At 42.1% G+C, this 21,727-nt stretch overlaps 1 protein-coding gene across 6 annotated transcripts in view; it reads left to right on the plus strand.

Moving 5' to 3' along the window:
• SMARCA2 (SWI/SNF related BAF chromatin remodeling complex subunit ATPase 2) overlaps positions 1-21,727 on the plus strand; it is a 224,096-nt gene that overhangs the window by 31,524 nt on the left and 170,845 nt on the right. The window contains exon 1 of one of the 6 annotated variants that reach the window (XM_039461271.2): positions 10,836-10,961. The exons of 1 other annotated variant lie outside the window; for it this stretch is intronic. The gene's annotated coding sequence lies outside the window, so the exon portion shown is untranslated. Of the gene's footprint in view, positions 1-10,835; positions 10,962-11,530; positions 11,713-11,763; positions 11,783-12,557; positions 12,775-13,087; positions 13,360-21,727 lie in introns of those variants that run through there. 4 more of the 6 variants (XM_039461275.2, XM_074394739.1, XM_039461273.2 and 1 more) reach the window with 4 other exon arrangements.

A 21,727-nucleotide genomic window follows, 5' to 3' on the forward strand; every position in this document is an offset into this window, starting at 1 on the left:
AGATGGCAAATAAACGTATGAAAACATATTATTCCACATCATATTTCACAGGGAAATGCTAATTAAAACAACAATGAGATACTACTTCATATCTACTAGAATGACCAGAATCCAGAACACTGACCATGGCAAATGTGGCGAGGATTCAGAGCAATAGAAACACCCATTCACTGCTGGTGCGAATGCAACATGTCACAGCCACTTTGAAAGATTGTTTGCTGGTTTCTGGCAAAATGAAATATATTCTTGCCATACAATCCAGCAATCACATTTCCTAGTATTTACTCAAAAGACTTGAAAACGAATGTTCACAAAAAACCTGCACGCCAGATGTTTATTGGAACCTTATTCCTAATGGTCAAAACTTGAAAGCAACCACCAAACTTCACTTCAGAAGGTAAAGGACATCTTGGATATACATTAAACCATTGTCTGGATATACCATAGTTTTATGTATATCCAGACAATGGTTTAATGTATATCCAAGAGCTACATTAAATGTAACTGTGTAATGTATATCCAAGATATACATAAACTATGGTATATCCAGACAATAGTTTAATGTATATCCAAGATGTCCTTTACCTTGATATACATAAGCTATGGTATATCCAGACAGGAATATTACTCAGTGCTAAAACTAAATGAGTTAGAAGGCCATGAAAAAACATGGAGGGAACTTAAATGTATATTACTTGGTAAAAGAAGACAATCTCAAAAAAGCTACTTTATTTTTTCTGAAATACCTACTGTATTATTCCAACTATATGACATTCTGGAAAAGGCAAAACTATGAAGAAAATAAAAGATCACTGGTTATCAATGATTGAGGCAAAGGGGATGAATATACAGAGCACAGAGGACTTTTAGGACAGTGAAAATACTGTGTATGATACTATACTGGTGGATAAATATAATTATACACTGTCCAAACCCATAGAATGCACAGCACTAACTGTGACTGTTAATTAAACTATGAACATTGTATGATAATTATGTGTCAATGTAGGTTCATCAGTTGTACAAATGTACTGCTTTGGTGTTCGATGTTGATAATGGGGGAAGCTATGCATGTGTTAGAGACAGAAGGTATACAGGAAATCACTGCCTTCTTTTCATGTCAAGTCCACTGTAAACCTAAAACTGCTCTGAAAAACTATGTCTTAAAAGAGTGTAATTAATGTTATGAATTGACAATTCAACCCTACAAAAGAAGGTGTTTAGGTTCTAAGCTGCCTGATAAGTGGTCTACCTTTTCAATGTTTATGCAATACTTTAAGTCTCAGGTGAAGACAGTTTCTAGATATTTTTTACTGGTTTTCAAAAATGCCCTGAATACTGTATTGCAAATCAGCGAAGACCATATACTATACCCTTGACTATGACCAGAAACCATCATGACTCTACTGAAACATTAGGCCTTAGAAGTGTTAAGAGCAAATTTCACAGTCTAAACTCTAGCTAAGGTAGGGAATTTTATAAATTTTGCTGTTAGCATAGGTGATATAAAATACGAAAATGTAATTATTAAAAATTTTTTATTGTAATTAATTTGAATTCAGGTAAATGTGTCCATTTTACTACATTTCCAAAAGTCTGAAATTATTGCATATGCAACTTTAGGTACTCATTATTCACTGGCTTTCAATTTTTGTTAAATTGTTACATTTAATATATTTGCATAGTCATTGGGGCATGTTCACATGTGCTAACTGGTTTGTACACCACCAGTATCTTTGTAAAAATGACTTACCAAGAATGATTATATTAGAAAGTTGTAACTAATATTGATTTATTATGATGTCCATGAATTCAAAGTAGAAATAATTGATAGATATTCATAACATCTGGCTATTTGTCAATTGTGGAAAAAGAAGAACCGAGATTGATTTGTATGTTTTATTGTCATCCACCATTATCTTTTATTTAATTTTAATTTATATTTAATTAATTTATTTAATATTTATTTATTCTATTTAATTTATTTAATATTTAATTTAGTTTAATTTAAATATCTATTATTTATCAAAAGAGATATTTTAAGTATTGAAACCTATTGGAAATTTTTATTTGACTAATAATTATAGAATATAACCCATAAATTCCTGATTATGAGACCCATGTTTTAATAACCTGCCCTAAAAGCAGAATATTTACATAAGAACAAGAAGTTTCTTTTTTCTTTCTTTCTTTTTTTTTTTTTTTTTTTTTTGAGGTGGAGTCTCGCCTGTAGCCCAGGCTGGAGTACAGTGGCGCGATCTTGGCTTACTGCAACCTCCGCCAGCCGGGTCCCAGTTCAAGCAATGTTCCTACCTCAGCCTCCCAAGTAGCTGGGATTACAGGCACGAGCCACCATGCCCAGCTAATTTTTGTAGTTTTTAGTAGAGACAGGGTTTCACCATGGTGACCAGTCTGATCTTGAACTCCTGACCTCATGATCCACCCACCTCAGCCTCTCAAAGTGCTGGGATTACAGGTGTGAGCCACCATGCCTGGCCAGGGCAAGAAGTTTCTAACTTGTGTATCCCCTATTGGTCCAAAGAATATTTTTTAATTCACTATGAGTTATAAGCCATGATGAGTTGTGTTCAATTTTTTTTTTTTTAAAGAAGAAGAAATAGAACAGAAAATATTAACCTCAGAGGGCATTGCATTTAGTCAGGATAAGCATTGTTTTAGAAAACTTCATTTTCGTTACTGTGTGTTGGCTGTCAGATTCATACCTCATTCTTCCTTTGGCTCAGCTCTATAAGGCAGGGGGAGGGGGACTCTTGTGGGCTGTACTTCCCAGCTTCCTGTGTCAGCTGCAGTCAACCCATGAGAGGCTGACTTCTCAGAAATGCTTACAAGCAAGAGACAGGACAGCTGGAACACAGGAGGAAGGGAGAAGGTGGGGTGTTCTCTTCTCTTTCTGCCTGTAGCTGCATCTCTACCAGCAGGTGATCTCCATTACTCTAACTGAGAATTATTATGGTTTCAGGTTTCACTAGAAGACCCGGGTCTCTGGGGTTCATTAATTATCTCTGGGTTTCTCAAATCCTAGAGGGGATAAGTGACTTCTTACTGTTGCTACTCAATACTTTATTTAACTTCTTAGCTCTTTCATCATCTATGTAACAAATTCCCTGAATTAAATTCCTTCTGTTTTCCTGGTTGGACCCTGACTGATCCAATTCACTGTGTAAGTATGTATAAAAGAGGTCATGATACGTAATACATTTCTTACTTTGAGCAGTTAATAAAAGTTTGCAAGCCATGGTCTATGGAAATAAATATGTTAGCATGTAATGGATGGTGCTGAGCCCATTTCTTTAGTTGGTCACTGATGGCTATCACTGAGTTGCAGAACATGATCCTGGAGACATTTTTCTTCTTCTTTTAAGGGAAAGAAGAAACTGTTGTATAGTAGCTGGTAATACTGATTGGGAATGTGGACACCACGATTCTAATCTTAGTGGGTCATCTTGGGCAATCCATTCAAACATGGGTTCTACTGTATTATGCTTACTTTGTGCATGGAACCAGAAGTTCTGAGATTGATATGCATTTTTTTAAACCAGTGGTTATTATAAGAAGTTTCAATGGTATCACTTTAAGTAAGACTGATAAATAGTCTGTAATAGCTTAAAGACCAGTGGTGATAGCATTAGAAGTCTATTTAAAAGAACAGTCATTTATTTATATCATTAAATTATGCTTTCACTATTATTTCCCTCAATTAGTAAGCAGTTATTTATTATGTCAGCATTAGAAATAAGAGCTCAACATTCTAGTCTTAAGTTCTTGGGAAAATAATTAACATTGATATGGGCCAAGAGAACTGCAGAATATTAGTAACTGTGGTTACAGGTAATGTCAGTTGACAAATCACACCATAAAATCCACCCCTGATAAGAGGATATATTTTAAAAGTATTTTAATAAAATATAGGTAAAGGGTGAGGTCAACCTCTTTAAGATTTAAATATACCCCCAAACCCTAAGTCCTAAGAATTAAGCAACTACCAAAAACGGTTGTATATTGTGATGTTTTTTTAATCTGATCAGAGAATTCCTTGTTCTTCTCCCATATTTAAGGAAAGTCTACTATTGAAAGGTACCAAATAGTCTTCATAATAGTAAAATTCCAACAGATATCACCATGTCGCTAAGCAATTGCACATGCACAGTTCCAGACCAAGTGAGAGCTTTTCCTTTCTGCCCAACCCTCACTGAAGTCAATGATTGTTGAGTTTATCTGGAGGGGAGAGCAAAGCTTCCTGCCCAGCATTAAACCTTGCCCCCATGCAGAATCCAGATGCTTGCAACCCTTTCCTGAAACTTCTTTTTGTTTTATATATTCATCACTTCTGGCTGGTAGTGCCACTGAAAACTAAAATAAAGTCATACCATTGTGGAGTGTATTTTGTCCCTACCTGTGGAAAAACTAATTTTATTTTTCCCCAAAGCAGAATATTTATCTCTGGTTTTTAAATAGTCATCTAATGTAATTTCAATAGTTGCCTCCCCTTTGATATATTCTTGGCTTATTTTCTGCTCATCTCTTGAATTTACATAGAACTTCAAGTGTAGAAAATGGGATTGGAAAAAGACAGTCGTGAATTCTGCTTTTGTGTACTGAACTTGAAGTAAGAATCTGGTGGGTGACATAGCATAAGCCAAGCCGGAAAAGGGTCACACACAAACAAAAAGCAATGATTAGTAACTGAAAATATAAACCCAATAACAGCTGAAGGTGGTCAAAAAGTAAAATGCTGCAATAAAATCTCATATAACAGCATGGGAGATGAATATCTGGATTTAGCTGAGGGGCTCAGAGGTAAGCTACAGTGTCACAGTGGTACAGAAGCACATGATCAATCGGAGAAGCACAGCATAGATCAAAGGGTAGCAGGTACAATGGCCGGCCGAACAAAAGTGAAAATATTTGAACAACTTATGATGGAAAATTTGAGAACCCAAATGCATGTTCTGATTCTTCATGTACAACTGCCCAAAGATGTGTCAAAACCTCAAAGACATATTGATGACAACACAAAAAATTCTTTCTAGTCTAGTCAACAATATATAATGCAGTATTACTGAGGAAATTCTTTAGAATAAACTTATCCTCAGAAAGCCCATCTCTGAAGACATGGAATCCTTCATTGGGCAGTTAGAATGCATTTGGTGTATCTAAAGAAACACTGAGTTAGGATTTTTAAAGGGTAGATATGTTTGGATATATAAAATGTGCACACTTAGTTTTATAAAAGTTATGGAGAGGATTAATTTATCAGAAAATTATCCTAGGTTATTGAGACTGCTGATATCTCTGGGTGAGTGATTCTCACCCTTTTCGGGGAAGATCTCCTTGAGAATCTGATGAAATGTACAGTCTGCAGAAAAGTGTACATGAACATGATCCTAGAATTTTGAACACAGTTTCAGGGAATTCTTAAATGCTCCAAAGATCATTTGTATTCCACACCCATCAACCCTCCATCATGGATTAAGAACCCCGTACTGATGACAGATTTTGGGGCAGTTTTCACATGAGCAACACAGATCACTCTGAGTCTGGAGTTCTACCAAGCTTAGTTAAAAATTCTGACTTCATCATTTAGTCATCTCCAAGTTGTTTGATCACATTCTCCTTACAGTTAAAAAGAAAAAAAAAAAAAAAAAAAGGACAGAGCACGATTTATGTATATTTATTCATAATACATGTATTCACTATTAACATATGTGCATTATAAAACCTACACAAAATAAAAATTGTAAAAGAATTAGATGACTATAACAGAACATTTTCGATTATCTTGCTAATCATATCATAAAATCAGTAGTATCTCAAGGAAAAATACATGCTTAGATCCGAATTCAATCACTCATGACAGTTAATATAAATCCAAATTTCAAATCGTCCCGGAAAATTGTGAATGTTTTTGACCTATTTCCTGTTAGATCTAATTAGACTATCATTGTTTTACTCCTCAATTTGGCTGGAAAAGTGTTCTTAGAGGTTAAACCGGCAAATTTGATCCTGTTTTTCACCTGTGCTTATATTATTGGTATTATCTCAATCTTCTATTTCTTCACAGAAATTGTTTTTGATTGGTTAAAACTAGATGCTATAATCTTATGAATTTATTTAATGTGGAACCTGCAAACTTGAGGCAATATCAATGCCTAAAAAGACGTCAATGGCCATGAAAGAACCAGAAGGTGCCAGTATCGCCCTTCTGCCTGTGGAACGTTTTGTTTTTCAGTATTCTTTAGCTACACTACATGACGCATGACCAGTTTACTTAGGGACCATGTAAAGACTTTAGGATCAAGTGTCAATGAGTATAATAAATATACATAAAGCTATTTTTTTGTCCTTGAATCATTATTTATTTTAATCATTAAAGAAAACAGAAGTAGAATTTCTTCTGTTCTTCCTATATCACAATACATTTTCTTGGTCATTCCACTTTGGAGACCCCTGCCTTAGGCAAATTACTTCTTCCTTCCCGGTTTCCTTATCTGTAAAATGGAGATGAAGTCATGTATCTCATAGGGTTAAATGGATTAAACAACATATGTACAAGTCTCTGCACAACTTCAGGCATGTAATTTAAAAGAGAAATAAAAGGGAGCTGCAATTATAATTATTACTACTCTATTAAACAATTGCTAGGTATGCATTCATGTTACTCCAAGACTAATTTAAAAATAAACAAAACTTCTTGTCAGTGCTCTTTCCTTTTTTCTTTTTCTTTTTGTCTCACACTGTCGCCTGGGCTGGAGTACAATGGGGCTGTCAACCCGCTGCAACCTCCACCTTTTGGGTTCAAATGATTCTCCTGCCTCAGCCTCCCAGAGTAGCTGGGATTACAGGCACCCGCCACCACGCCCAGCTTATTTTTGTATATTTAGTAGAGACTGAGTTTTACCATGTTGGCCAGGCTGGTCTCAAATTCCTGGCCTCATGATCTGCCCACTTCAGCCTCTCAAAGTGCTGGGATTACAGGCCTGAACCACAGCCATGGCCCTTGTCAGTGCTCTTTCTTTGACTACAAGAGCTGTAGCTTCTCCTTATCTTCCCACCTCCCCCTCCCCAAAACAAAACAAAACAAAAACCAAAAACATTTTCCAAGCTTTTCAACTTGGCAGATAAAGATTCAGAACACTTATTGATGTTGTTCATTAACATGATAATTACTAATAGTGAAGACCTGCTAAATTTTCTATGTCAGATAAATTTATTATCTATCTCTCATCCTTTCTTTCAACATAGTTTTTCTTCTTCTTCTTCTTTTTTTTTACAACACAATGTGCTAGGTTATCAGGCTAATTGCTGAGGTTTCAAAGATGAAACACCCTCCAGGCAGTAACCATCTAGAGGACAACACCAAACAAATAATTGTATCAAAGTGGTAAGCTCTATAATGGAGGCACACACTGGTTGCTATGGGAGCAGAGGAGGACAAGCAGCTTCCTCTGCCTGGGGAGAAAAGGGAAGACCACTGGAAGGATTCTGGGTCATAGCGGAGTCTTGAGGATGTGGGTTGAGACCTGCACTTCAGTCAGAGGGAAGAATGTCCAGTGTGGTCACTTAGGAACCAAACGGTAGGTGGGTTTTCCCTGATCCTAGTCATTTTGGCTGGTGGTGGGTTGGGGAGGTCAAGAAGGCTGGTAGGGACCTGTCTATGCACAGCCCAGCCTAAGATAATAGGCAAAGAATTTGAAATTGATTGTAAAATGGATTGGGAATAGACAAAGGATTTTAAGCTCAAGAGTGATATCACCATAAAGAGAATTTGGGTGGTATTTTAGAGGAATGGTGGTATTCTGTTGGGACTAGAAGCTTCCTAACTTTGTACATGGAATTTTTCTTTACGAGGGTGCTATATCTAGATATTAAGCTTTAAACCCAATATCTACTCTATACAGAATGCCAACCAAAGCAGACTTACATAACTAGTGAATGTGGCCATACAGACATGAAAAAGTGATTTCTGTCTTTTGATACCAAACTAGAAAGGGAAAAGCAAGTTCAGAGAACACATTATGACTCATCAAAGTCTGAAAAAGAAGAGCTTCATGTGAATGTAGCACCCTGTGCAGCCTCCTGAAGTCCTTTTACCCTCCAACCACATTTGCTTTTGTATGCTTTTCTGCAAAACAAAACAACAACAAAAAAAATCCCCATCATTTTCCTCCTTAACTTCAATTGTTAAATTTCGTTTTACCTTAGACATGAAACTCATGCTGTATGTTCTACGAACTTCTTTTTTGTACCAAGTGAATGATGCTGCCTTTTCATTTCTCCTGAGTTTAGGCCTTATTTTATAAAATTCCTAATTGCTGGGGTACAAACTACAAACAAGACGAATCTTTAGAAGAAAGACCTGAAGGGTGACGGCGGAAGGTGGGGCTTTCTTAGACCAATGTGATGGGAGAGGGAGATGCAATATCTATCTGTAATCTCTGTAGCCAATGGTATCTTTTATTTCAGTTCCCATAGCTGTGTGTATATAATACATGGATACCAACCCCTCCAAGTATGACATCAAAATTTTATATGAGCTGAAGAGTAGACACACATAACAAAGGGAATGTTTCTTTACTTCCCCTCTGACAAAATGCCAGAAGGAATGGGCAGTTTCTTTCTTCAGTGACTTACTAATCAATAGGTTTTTTTTTTTTTTTTTTTTTTTTTTTTTTTTTTTTTTAGGATTTGCCTGGTAAGTGGAGGTAGAAACTTAAGGGGATAAAGGGCATTTATTTGCAAGGGAATAAATGTGAAATAATCAATTTCTGAAAATTGGCATGTGAGGTTGGCATGCCAGGGAAAGACATCAGACCCTAAAAGATTGATACCTAATACTCTCAATGTAATAAGCATTGCCATTAGGTTAAAGCTCTTTATTAGAGACAGTGAGGTTATCTGGCTATATTATTAGTTGCAACTTCTTAGGCAGTTAAAAGTATTTATGTTACACTTTTACTACATTACTAATCTTGTTTTAAAATCTCTCACTATATATTTCCCAGTTAATAGTTATACTGGCATATCCTCAGGCAGAAAAGCAAGTTCTCACAATGGATCCTTCAGGGCATACTATATTCTGTTTCTCTTAGCTGTGTTATCTTTTGTTGTCTTGAGGTTCACTTCAAGACAGACAGAAAATGATGACGCTAAATCTAACAAGCAAGTAACATGACGTTAGAAAGCTATAGGGTGGATGATCACCAACACTCCTAGCCATCAAGAAAATGATGCCCTGGTGGGCTCTGCTTCAGCCAGCAGTGGACCAGTGGTATAAACAATTCTTGCTTCTTAATGACTACATGCAGTATTTGGTATTCTTTCCATTCCTTTCTGTCTTCAACTTATCCAGCCTGAAGTTTTAAGCATCCTAGAACTGCATTTCAGACCCAGTTGCTCAAATGGAGCCAATTTTGCAACAGTAAAATGGTCTTAAAATAAGATTTTACTCTGGGGGAAAAATCCTCAACCAGATAGTCACAGTGCACTTTGAATGACTAATTTTAGCCATTACATTACGAAAAAAGGGATAAATCATACTTTTCATAACACTACTGCATAGGAACAGTTTTAATTTTAAGAGTCAAGCACCTACATTAATCTGAGTCTAAAATAATAGGCCCCTGATTTAAAATCTCCTAACATTCTTTCACACTTCATAAAACTAAAAATAAAATTGTCTCACCAAACACTGACCTATTGGTCCGGCCAAAGTACTGTATTTCAAGGAAAATTGGAGCAAAGAGGTCTCAAAACCGCGACTGCCAGCAGATTACAATTTGTAGCCTTAATTGGTCTTAAACTCGGGGTTAGAGGGAAGAGACCACGGTCTGTAGAGAAGAAGAGATTTATTCCCCTTCTTAAATCAAAACCAGATTCCATGCTTCAGCCACCCCCAACCCGCCAGCCCCGCCCTCACGGGATTGTTTCCCCATATTTTTGTGTACGTTTTCGCTTAGATGGCAGGTGAGCGAAGGTTACAGTGCTGTGTCTAGTCCACGAAGTAAACAGAGAGGTTAGGGCGGGTTTACTTATTTACAAGGCGTTCAGCCTCTCGGCCGTTTCTCCCTCGTTGGCATTGGGAAGCTTGCAGTCCCTTCAGAGAAGAGACAGATTTGGCAGGCATGTTCTTTGTGCCCGCCTCCCTTTTTTACGGGGGATAGGGGGCAGATTTATCATGACAGCCTTGGGGAAGGGGGAGAAAAAGTTTCAGCCGGCACGACAATGCCCGTTTTTTCCACAGTCAACACTGTGCCACAAACAGCTTTGGTGCCACTCGGAGCCCTCCCCCCAGTCCCCTCCCTTTCTCTCTGCAGGCTCGCACTGGCAGGCGGAGGCACAGTTAAATTCCAGCACCTTCTCCACATACCCCAAACTACTACGCGCTATTACTACGGCTGCCCTCCCTTTTTGCTTCGCCTCCTCCCCTTCCCCAGCCTCCCCGGAGGAGCCCCGCAGCGCCCGAGGACGAGGACTGCCAGGAAGGGACAGCGGGCGCCCAGCTCCAGCACGGCTGGGGGCTTTCTGCCTCCTACGCAGTTTCCCTGCTCCAGGCACAAACACGGCCCGAGAGCCGGCGCCTCGCAGACACACACGGATCCACGCATACAGTAGAGCCGTCTCGATCCACATTCTTGCACACCGCCCCCTCTCCCCCCCGCGCTCCCGGAGTCGCCGAGCTGGGCGAGTGACAGGCGCGTCCCGCCAACCCGCGCCCGGGCGGGCAGGGAGGAGCGGCGCGCGGGGCCAACTGCGGCGCGTCTTCCGGCGCCCGCGGAGGAGGCGAGGGTGGGACGCGGGGCGGAGCCCGGGTTTAGGAAGAGGAGGGGACGGCTGTCATCAATGAAGTCATATTCATAATCTAGTCCTCTCTCCCTCCGTTTCTGTACTCTGGGTGACTCAGAGAGGGAAGAGATTGAGCCAGCACACTCCTCGCGAGCAAGGTAAATATAACTTACAACTCTTTTCTCCTCTTTCCCCTCCCTCCGGCCGCCCCGCTGCAGCCGCCGCGCAAACCCCTCCGGCTCCGCGCCGCCTTCGCCTGGGATTATTCATTATTATCCTAATTATTATTTATTGTGCATGCACGGAGACCAAAACAAACAGGCGGGCCAACCGCCACAACAAAAAAAGCCCGCCTCCTCCCCGCGGGCCTCAGGTGGAATGCTCTAACGACAGCTCCCAGGCGGCGGTGGAAGAAACGAGAAAGTTTCAACCGAACCTTGCCGTTCTAATAATAACAGTAATAATTACTACTTCGAGGGGGCAGAGGAGGAAAAAAATCCCCGAACACCACAGCCTTGATCCTGAGTAGGTAGTCAGAGATGCGCTGCCAACTCAAGGTTGCAACACACACATTCGGCCAGGTGGCAATCCCCCCCCCCCCCCGCCCAATCCCCTTAAAAGCGCGGCGGGGTGGGGGGTGGCAAGCAGGAGAGGGGAAGGCTGGGGGACAGGGGAGGAGGATGGAAACGCTACTGTTCATCCCGAGCGACCCTCCCCGGAAGAGTTGGAAGGGGAACGGGAAAGGAGGGCGAGGAGCCCAGGCTGGCGGCAGGGCGCCAACGAACGCTGCTGCCACCCGCTTCCCAGGGACTTGTTTAAAGGGCTCCGGCTGCGGAGACGTGAGCGGATCACAGCGGGAGAAGCCTGAGCTGACGCGCAGAGGAGGCGGCGGCCACTGCCGCGGGGCCGGTGCGTGCCTGATCTGAGGTGTCACCTCCACTTTCCGCGTTTCCTTCGGCGGGGATGGGGACGCTGATTGGTAGGCAGGCCTTTAGGCAAAGGGGCTGCTAGGGGGGCTGCGCCCTGGGCGCTGCGGACGTCCCTGCCCCTGGTAACTGGCGGCAGCGCCGGCTCGGGTGCTGAAGTTCGGGATGTCCGGCTCGCGCCGCACTGCTGGAGGGGAGGAGGAGGCCCCCAAGGAGGTCGGAGATGCCTGCCGGGCTCCGTGACCCTGCCCTCCCTCTCCCCGGGTCTGTGTTCTTTTGCTTCGCGTCTTCCCCCGGCTAGGGGCGCGGGAGCTGCGGGCGTGGGGCGCCCTGCGAGCGTCCGGGTGCTAGGGGCGCGCTGGGACCCGGGAGAGCTACGGCGGCTGCGGGCCAAGGGAGGCCATGATCCGGATAATCTTCTCTGCCTGACTGTCACAAACAGGACCCGCGCACCACCGGGCAGCGGCGGTGGCGTTCGCCCGGGAAGGGGAAGGGCAGCGGTGGGGAGGGAATAGGGGGGTGGCGAGGGCGGGAGGCGGGGAGACCTGGTAGGAGCCTCCTCCCAGCGATGACACGCACTCCTGCCTTCTCGCTCCCTGCTTAGGAGTTTGCTTTATTCCCATCCCAACCTGGTTTACCCCTTCCTTTGCTTTCCCCCTCCACCCGGCCGTCTTCCCTCCTCCCGTTTGCGTTGCAAAACAGGGCCATGCCATCTGCAAAGGTGTCGCGATGCACTTCCCTAAATAACCGGTCCGGCGCGCCAGCCCCTCGGCGCCCTTCGGCCACAGGGCGCACACTGAGCACAGTGCCCCGGGTGCACCGCACCAGGCCTTGCAGCCTGGGGGCAGTTACAGCGCGCTGGGCGGGGCGCGGCAATGCGGGCTCCAGGGGACACCCGCGCCTTGGCCGGGGCACTTGGGCCGGTTTCCGGTACACGCGGGGAGATCGCCTCCTGCCAGTGTCTGATCGCTCGCCTCTGCCTCCGCCTCCGCCGCCTGGATTGCATTATTATTTTTATCTGGGTTGCCGTTTGCTGCGGATGGTGGTGAGCGCGGGGCTAGCTGGGCTGCTTGGGGGGTGGGGTGGAGGGAAGTTGGACGTGGATCAGGCAGGAAAAAAAAAAGTTTGGCAGGGCGGCTAAGTAGGGTGGAGGGGTGGGAGGGGGCGGCGAGCTCCCGCGGCTCGAGTCTCCGCGCCCTCCCGGCCCGCGCGAGTGTGTCTGCGCGTGAGTGTGAGTGTGTGTTGTACGCGCCAGGGCCAGTGCGTCGGGAGCGGCGGCTCGGGTAGCCGTTCCTGCCCGCACCCTCCCCTGGAGCCCCGGGAGGACAAGGCGAGGTTTGGTGGCGAGGGCTGGTGGGGGTGGCGTGTGCGTGTGGCTGTGAGTGTGTGTGTGCGCGCTCGAGCGGCGGAGAATCAGGAAGTCACAGCAGCGAAGCGCACACAGCACACAGACATGTTTGATCGCCGTGACATGACGCGCGCGAGGGAGGAAGCGGCGGCGGCGGGGGCCGGGCCACGGGCTGTGGCGCGGGCCTAGGGCTGCGGCGCGGAGACCGGCTCCCCGCCGCCGGCCGCGCCGCCACCCCAAGCGCCGCGAACCCCGCGCCCCTTTTTGTTCCGCGTCCTCCAGGTAAGGAGCCTGCGCCGCCCTGCAGCCCGCTGTGCGCGGAGCTTTCCAGTTCTTTCCCTGCCAGCCCCCTCCGGTCTCCCGGCTCGCCTTTCCTGCAAAGTCAGGCAGGCGGGGGAAGTGGGCTCCTTGTCCTCCGATCGATTGCGTGGAAAACTTTCCAGCGGGAGGCACCGTGAGGGGGAAGAAGGCCTTGCTGGCTGCTGTTGCTTGTCAGTTCTTTCTCCTCCGGCTCCGGAGAGTGTGAGTCGCTGCACCCTGGGGCTGTTGCACATTCAAACTTCGGGCCTAAACGTACCTCCAACTCTCGCAGGATTTACTCCAGTAATAAAATAAATATTCGAAGTCGTCCACTCGCTCTTCCCAGGCGTTTGGATTTTTTAAGGGAAGAAGGAAGGCTTGGGAGTCGAGGGAGTGGGGGTGTTTGCAGAATCCGTTCCTTATTCAATGTCTGCACCGGGTGTTATGTAATTTTAGTAGCACATGGGTGCAAAGCCTAGACTGGGCTTCTCTCCTCCTTTGTTTATATAACTTTTGGGTGAGTTTTGCAAGGTTCTCTCTCTCTCTCTCTCTCTCTCTCTCTCTCTTTTTTTCCTATTCCCTAACCTGATGGAGGTTGGTGCTTTGGAAAAAGCAAAGCGACCCGGGCTAGTAATTTTTTGGAGAGATGTCATCATTGTTTCCTTTTTGGTCATTATATAGGCATGTATGACTTTGTATGTGTACTGTTTGAGCACAAGGAAGACATTAAGGATACAGTTTGTTTGCTGCATTGAAAGTGTGTGTGTGTTTGTGTGTGTATGTTTTAACATTTCTGCCTTACGGAATAGCAGAAATGTTAAATTTATAATAGCAGAGCTAAATTTCAAACTTCCATTTCTAAAGACGTAAAATTTACACCTGGTTGTGTGCCTTGGTTATCTGAACAGAATGCTTGCATAAATAATGAGATTATTGCTTGGGTGTTTAGTAGCAGAAAATTTCTATCCAACCACCAAAGACTCTGAAACCACTGAGAACGCTAATATAATTTAAAAAGCCATACCCAATACTATGTATGTGTATACTTACATGTTTGCATTCAGATATTTTCAGTGATGTTTTCCATCTGCTGTCTGGGGGGCCACTACCGGAAGCTTGTTGGCCAGTACTGGACTTTTAATGCTTCCAGGCTACCTCTAGCACACTGGTGAAGTGTTAAGAGGCGTGGCAGGTTTGAATCCTAGAGGCTGCATTGTTATGCAAAATGAGACACACGTTTTCTTTTAGGAATCTAATTGCTCTTTTCTCCTGGACTTACTTTTTTTTCCTTCAGGTGCTTCCTTACAATGCAAATGTTCGCTGTTGTAAAGAGGGGTTTTAGAGACACCTGTTAGGTCCAAAAGATACTTATTTCGGTAGACGGAGGGGAAAAATAAAAAATAAAAACAGCCCAGTAGATCAGAGGTCCTTCTACCTTTGGGGCATCAGAGAGATGCCATTTTGGTAAAGAATATTTAAAATGAATGAGGAATGTCGGGTGTCAGAAACCTTGAAGAGGGTGGGGGGAGGGAGGGCTTCCTTCAATCCGGCCTTTCTCTTGTGACTTGTAACAGTTACAGCCCAGCATCAGAACTAACTGCACTGTGGTGTTTCACAGAAAATATTCACCACAAGAGCATGTTCAAAGCAGCCTTAGATCTTTTCTTTTGTTCGTTTGTAAAGTGGTTTTTGAGCATTTCTCGTCAAGTTTCTTGAAAAGTGCTTTGACAAACACCTGAGGCTTAGAATTGACAAAAAAAAAAAAAAAAAAAAAAAGTGCCTCTGTTAATGCTTGAATTCTGTTTAAAGTATTCCTGACCATGGTATGACTAGAAAGTAACACTTTTGCAGGTAAGTATTTAAAATTTTTTCTTTGAGTAAGTTTAAGATAAATCATTATACAGGCCAGTATAAAATCGTATCCCATCCTTTTCTAAAAGGTAATTGTGACACTTTTTATATTACTGTAATATTTTGACATTTATTATGTATTGGAGCAAGAGGATAAAAAGACTTATAAATTACAAAAGTGGTGCTGTTCTCCTGTGGGTTTTTTTTTTTTTTTCTCCTTTAGAAGTCTTCCTTTGTAAACAAGGCCTTTGTCAAATTCTCCTAGGTCAGCAGCTTTTTGATACTCTAGAGAAATAATAAATCACTATTTATGACATCTTGACATGCTGCCATGAGGAGAATTGAATTATCACAAATGTAATACTAAGGACTATTTCCCAGCATTTGCAAGTGGAGGGAGTGTTGATAGGTCCTGATTTAACCACTTTAAGATTTGATCCTCACTTTTGCTGGTCAAGATGATTTTAAGGGACTATAGGGACAAATTAGTTGCTTAGCATGAATTACCTTAGAAAACTATATGTGAGTTACATTTCTCTTCTGTTATATTTCTTGTGAACAGTTGAGAATATTTCCCTAGTAAGAAAGCCACATTTGGGGGGTATTTCTAATTTCTCCTTTTTAATGTAAAAGAATTATCTTCTAAATTGTTTTTTCCCTTAAATGTTGTGTTTTGGTGATGTTTTTGGCCAATAGAGGATGTGAATTTTCTGTCATTTTTGGAAGAGTTCTTATTAGGTAACTCTAATCTTTAGCCGGTTGTTAAACTCATGGGCGATTCCCTAAGTAGTTGTGAACAGAAAATACACATGGTGGTAATTTATTTGTTAGCTTATTTAGGAAGGCCTGGAGTGATTATTTTTTCTATGTAGAAAGTTGTGACTTTATACTTTCTAGGGAATATGGGAGTCTAAAACTATGTTCTGCCAGAGTCATTATAAAAGAGAGCGTATTTATTTGCCTAAGATATTTATTATCAAGTTAAATGGAATCTTGCAACCTGGGTTTGCAAAACTGCAGTTTTCTTACTGTTTGCTAATATAGCACTTTTCCTTGAAAGTATTTAGGATATGTTTGTTAGAGAGAGGCTTTGAGTAATAAAACTTGTAAAGATGTCAAAGATGCTTGAATAATTATACCTCAGTAAAACTTACAATACAGCCAATGAAATTTGGGAACAAAATAGCTAGTCTTTTGAATGTTTGATATTAACACCTCATTAATATATACATTTGGAATGATGCTTTAGATATGGAATACGTGACTTTGCCCTGAAATGCTGACATAATGGCCTTCTGGACTTTTAATACATTATTATGTAATTGAAGCCTAGTATGAATTAGGATATTTTATTAGATAGGTAGGACTTCCAGAATATTTGAACAATTATAGTCTGGCTATATACCTGTAAGATTAAAAACATTTAAAAAGTCACAATATTCTACAGTATTTTTACGTGAATTAGTATCAATTTATGCATCAGTCTTATGCCAATATGTCATCTACATCTATGCAAGCACTAATGTTTTAGAAACTTTTTAGAAACTGGCCTAATTTAAATATGGGCTGACCCTTTTGTAGGTTGATGAGTGGGACCCACTGAAGTTGACATAATATTTAAAGTTTGGAACCCATTAAATATAATTGAAACTCCCTCCGTTAAAAAATGAAAAACAACTAAATTCAGAATTTGGGAGTCAAAATTACTTAAAAATGGTAAAAATCTCTAACCAAAAAGGAATGTCACATGTTGGCTTACAGGTTATCCAAGGAAAATTCTATATCAGTTTGCACTTAAAATGTATTTTTCTGGTTCAGGATGATTATATATTTCTTTACCTACTTGATGTGATATATTTCAATTTTTACCATTCTGCTGGGAGATGAGTTATCACACACAGAAATTGGATGTCCAGAAGGAAAGCCCTCTCCCATCTCTCCCTGTGCTTTGATGAACTGGACATATATAATAAATAGCTTTGCACATATTCACAGTTATTTTGTGGCTTGCTGTTGTGCTATACTAAAAGGTCATTAAGCAAAGTCCAAAATTCTGTAAAAAATAGATGATTTGTAATTGAGAATTTACGTGTTTTAAAGAATGTACCTGAATGTTTAATAGTATATTTATAATAGCATATTTAATACAAATAATGAATGTTAAACTGCATGGGTCATGTGATACGGAGAGAGAGATCAGCTCAGCCTGAGCTTTCTTGAGAACATGGGATAGATAAGGTCTTTGAGGTGGGTAAGGTTGCTGTAGGAAGAGGGCAGAGGTGGGGGTGGTGGCCTGTGAGCATCCCAGATCAGAAGAAAGCCGGCAGATCACAGAGACCCGGCCTGAAGGAACCTGGAAAGACCAATGTACCTGTTTTGACCTGATTGCCTGGAGCAAGAAGTTCCAGCTGAGGAGAATTTCAGAAGATAAAGTCAGAGATTGTGGAAAGACTTGACTTGCAGGCTACAGCATGAATATTTTATCCAATCTGTATTGGAGGCTTGTCTCAGAAGTTTTGAGCAAGGGAATACATGAACAAAGCAGTATTTTAGGTTAATCTGGCAAATTGTGGATTCAAGTCCAGAGTGGGGACTGAAGGCTTTAGAAGGATCCTGGCAGTAATTTGAGCATATGATAGCTCACAGGTGTCTTCATATCTCATATCTTATTTGATTCGTATCAAAATTGAAGTTGTAGGCCCCTACTATTATGCTTGTTTTATAGGTAGGGAGCTTGAAACTTGGAGAGGTTAAGTGAACTCATTTGTTGATTTTTTAAAAAGTCATTAAACATCATTAATGGCTATTATCCATTTTAACTGCAATGAACTTGGAGTTCATTGTTGAATTTTTGTTTCTACTATGAAAGTCAGGGCCAGTTGACATTAATGAGTGCCTATGATATCACTTTAGTTCATTCAGCCTATGATGGTTGAGTTTTACTGCTCAGTAAAAAGGTGCCATTTCAACCACAGGCTTTTAAAATATGTATTTCAGACTCTTCTTTTTATATGTTTAATGTATAAATAAACTTATCTTGGCAGACAGAAAAGGAAGTGGCTATTGCTGATTCTTATCAACATCCAAAATGAGGTTGCCTTGCAAAAGGGCCTAGCCTAGGAGAGACAGGTGTATGTGTAAATATATATGACATACTAGTTTTCAGGGTGCCATGATTTGAAACTGGCTTTTTTTTGGTTTAGTTTGTTAGCTTTTGTTTTGACCAATTGCCCAGCAGTTTGGGTTCCATTGAATTTAAAAAGTGATGGTCATCTGTGATTACCTTTATAACTAACTACCAATGGACCGGAGTCCTAGAGTACAGGATGCTTTGCTAAAGGGTTCCTACACTTTGGGTTTTCTCGTGAATTCCCTTTTAAAACAGTTTTTCCTTTGTGGGATCATTGTCAGTCCTCATGGAAGAAGCCATGAAATTGCCTCACAGGTAGACTCTTTTGAGATGGCAAATCATGGTATCTGTAGGGTGGTAATGTTAAGAGCCAGGATCCTATTAAGGAAGTGTCTGGGGTTCATGGGGGACTAATTAGCTGCTGCTGAGTTTGTTGTTATCTTCTCTTGTGCACAGAGCTGCCTCACAGCCCTTGCCAGGTCTGACTCTGGGCAAGGACGGTTCCCAAGGCAGTTTATTTAGAGTGAGGGCAGCAGCTCACATACATCCTAATTTGTTTCCCTGATTGAAAGATGGAGAGTTCACAGAAGCCCAAGGAACAGAGCAAAGTTTTAATCCAACAACTTTTAAAAAACATATTTGACTTTGAAACGAATGGCAAAGTGTAATGAATAATCACAAGAATGCTGAAGAAATGTTTTTAGTGATTTTTCTAGGGTCTTGATGGAGCAACTTAAAATGTTAACTTTAAAACCCAGTGCGATTTTTATCAGTGGTACAAATCACATTGTGCATTGTTTAAAGTTGCACAGCTCAGAGCAAGAAGCAGCACGGGCCTTGGTAATGTTTCACTGCTTATCCCGACAACCTTGGCCTCTAAAAAAAAGGCTTGGGGTAGATTTATTTCCTTTATCTGCATTGCTGTTCTCCTTACCCTCCCGCACTGCTTCCCCATTAAGAATAACAGTAGTTGAGGCCCAGTTGTAAACATGTTGCTACTTCTTGTGGGTGAATTATCAATTCATTTTTAGAGAAAGCCACATGGAAAACAAGAGGCAGCCCTTCAGGTCAGGTGAGATGTTCTGAGTCAGCAAACAGACATAAAAAGAACTCTTACCTTAACTGTCTCCTGAGCTTTGCAGTTCTCCCATAACTGCCAGAATACTTTAATAAGACTGGGATATTCTTAGAGATGTGGACTGGAACTAACTTTTATTTCTGATATTCCACCTTTAACCTGGACCTCAAAGTTTTTCTGTAAAGAGAGTGGTGCAAAAAGATTTGCTGGAGATCCAAGATTTCCTTGTGTTTTCTTAGGAAGTTCGGTGAAGAGCAATTTAAGAGACATTGTCAAGGTCGGTGTGCTTCCCCAACCTCTGTGACTAGAAAACAAAAGTTTCTAGGGAACTTTTTTTTTTTTTTTAACTTAAGGGCCTTGCTGAAATGCTACCTTTTCCATTATACTTTCCCTAATTCCTTTCTCTCCTTTATCCTCTCAGCTAAAAGTAATGTTTCCCTCTCTATGACTGTGTTGGATAGTTTAGCTGCACCCCTCCATGTCCTGCAGGATTTCATTATTTTACACTTGTTGCTGCTTATTTCCCTATCAGACGTTCAGAGTTCCAGGGTAAGCCCTCTATTCGTTTTTGTACTCCCTGCGTGCCTTGTACCTGGTAGGTACTCAGTTTAGGTGGGAATAAGTCAGTAAAATATCATCAAAGTTTATGACATTGTCTTCATCTCGTATTCCAGGGCTTCCCTTTACTTCTCTAGCCTGTTGTAAGTTAATATATTATCACAGCCAAGCCTAGTCCTTGCAATATATCCCTCCCATTGTTTCTGATTTTTTTTCTTTGCCTTCTACTTTCTACCCCTGCACATTGGTGAAAACTCTATCCTGGTGGATGGCTTGCTTGATCCGTGTAACAGCTCAGTGTTGGGTTGGGAATCAAGGGAGAAAAGGTTCTGCCTGAGGTTTCTCTCCTGTTGCGGATGTTGCTTTGGGTAAGCCATGTTTTCCCTTTCTGTCTTATCTTTTCAATGGGGGTGTGGCAGAATGTCTCTTCAGTTCAAGTCACTAGAATTATTAGGAAGCACATGTAAGTGTGTTCAGATATTACTCCACATGCGGGGTGGGGGGTGGTCTTTGGTGTTTCTGTTGATTACAATTAGACTGTAAAACATACGTTTTGTCATGGTTGGAGAAGTGACCCTTAAAATTCCAGGAAGTTGAACTCCTTTTAATATGCAGATGGCTGGGCTGAGCCTTTCAGCTAAGGCAGAGAATGGAGACTCAGGCCGCGGTGTTTGGAGTTCTGGGAAGCTCTTCTGGGGCCTCTTCTTTTTAAAAACACACACTCTCTAGTTGTGAAGGTAGGAATGTGGGAAGTAAGAATGAAATAAAGACGGAGTATACCGATGAGAAATTCTTGCCTAAGAACCTCGTGGCTTGGCCCTCAGGGGGTCCTGGTCTGGGGGAGGATAGGGGACCAGCAGTGCATGTGTATGGGAAGGTTGCTGTGTCCCCGTCTCCCCAGATCCATGTTTGTCATTATGTTGTTAGACACATACATGTAATAGTGGAGCAGGTAGTTCTTTTCTGTGACAACGTGAAACTCCCTCCTTTCCCCAACACGAAATGAAAGTAGATTTTGAGTGTTACTATGTGAGCAGACCTACCACCGCCTTGTGAAGTCCACCTGAGCCCTCTCCTCCAGCCCTCCGTACTATGTTTACTGCTACCATCACCACCCTATCTCTGTTGTTTTATTAGGGCTTTGGAGAAGAAAGAGGCAGAGAGCACAGGGGATACCGGCAGGGCTGGTGAGGGAGCAGCAGATTTGGCTAATACTATACTTCAAACCTTAACCGTACTAACTTAATAATGATGTGCTACTTGAGACTAGCACCTTTTTGTAATTTATTTCCCCAGGTTTCTTCATACTGTGGGAAAGTTTAACTATATACTTGAACTGTAAAATAAAGTTGCCACCCAAAACGAAGAGGAAGAACGAGAGGCCAGGATTGCAGGCCTCGTCTTTGAGAGTCCTCCCTTTGGGTAAACTTGGGTGATGGTAGCCACAGCAGATCCGAGGGCAGCCCCGACCTTGCCTTGGAAGTCCATCAGTGGACTTTCCAACACACAGGTTTGGATGAAGTGTTCGAGATGCTCTGGAGGCAGCAGACATCAAGTCATGGATGGACAGCCGAAAGGGACCTTTGAGATATTCTTATTCTGAGCCTAGAGAAGTCAAGACCCCAGAGGAAAGGCACTTTTCCCAGGACCCCGGAGTTGGTGGTGACCCTGAGACCAGAACCTGGCTCTCTAAGCTCCCAGTGGGACATCAGTGAATATCACATCAAGTTCCG

Source organism: Saimiri boliviensis, chromosome 2 (genome assembly GCF_048565385.1).
Source record: "Saimiri boliviensis isolate mSaiBol1 chromosome 2, mSaiBol1.pri, whole genome shotgun sequence".
Lineage (NCBI taxonomy): Eukaryota > Metazoa > Chordata > Mammalia > Primates > Cebidae > Saimiri > Saimiri boliviensis.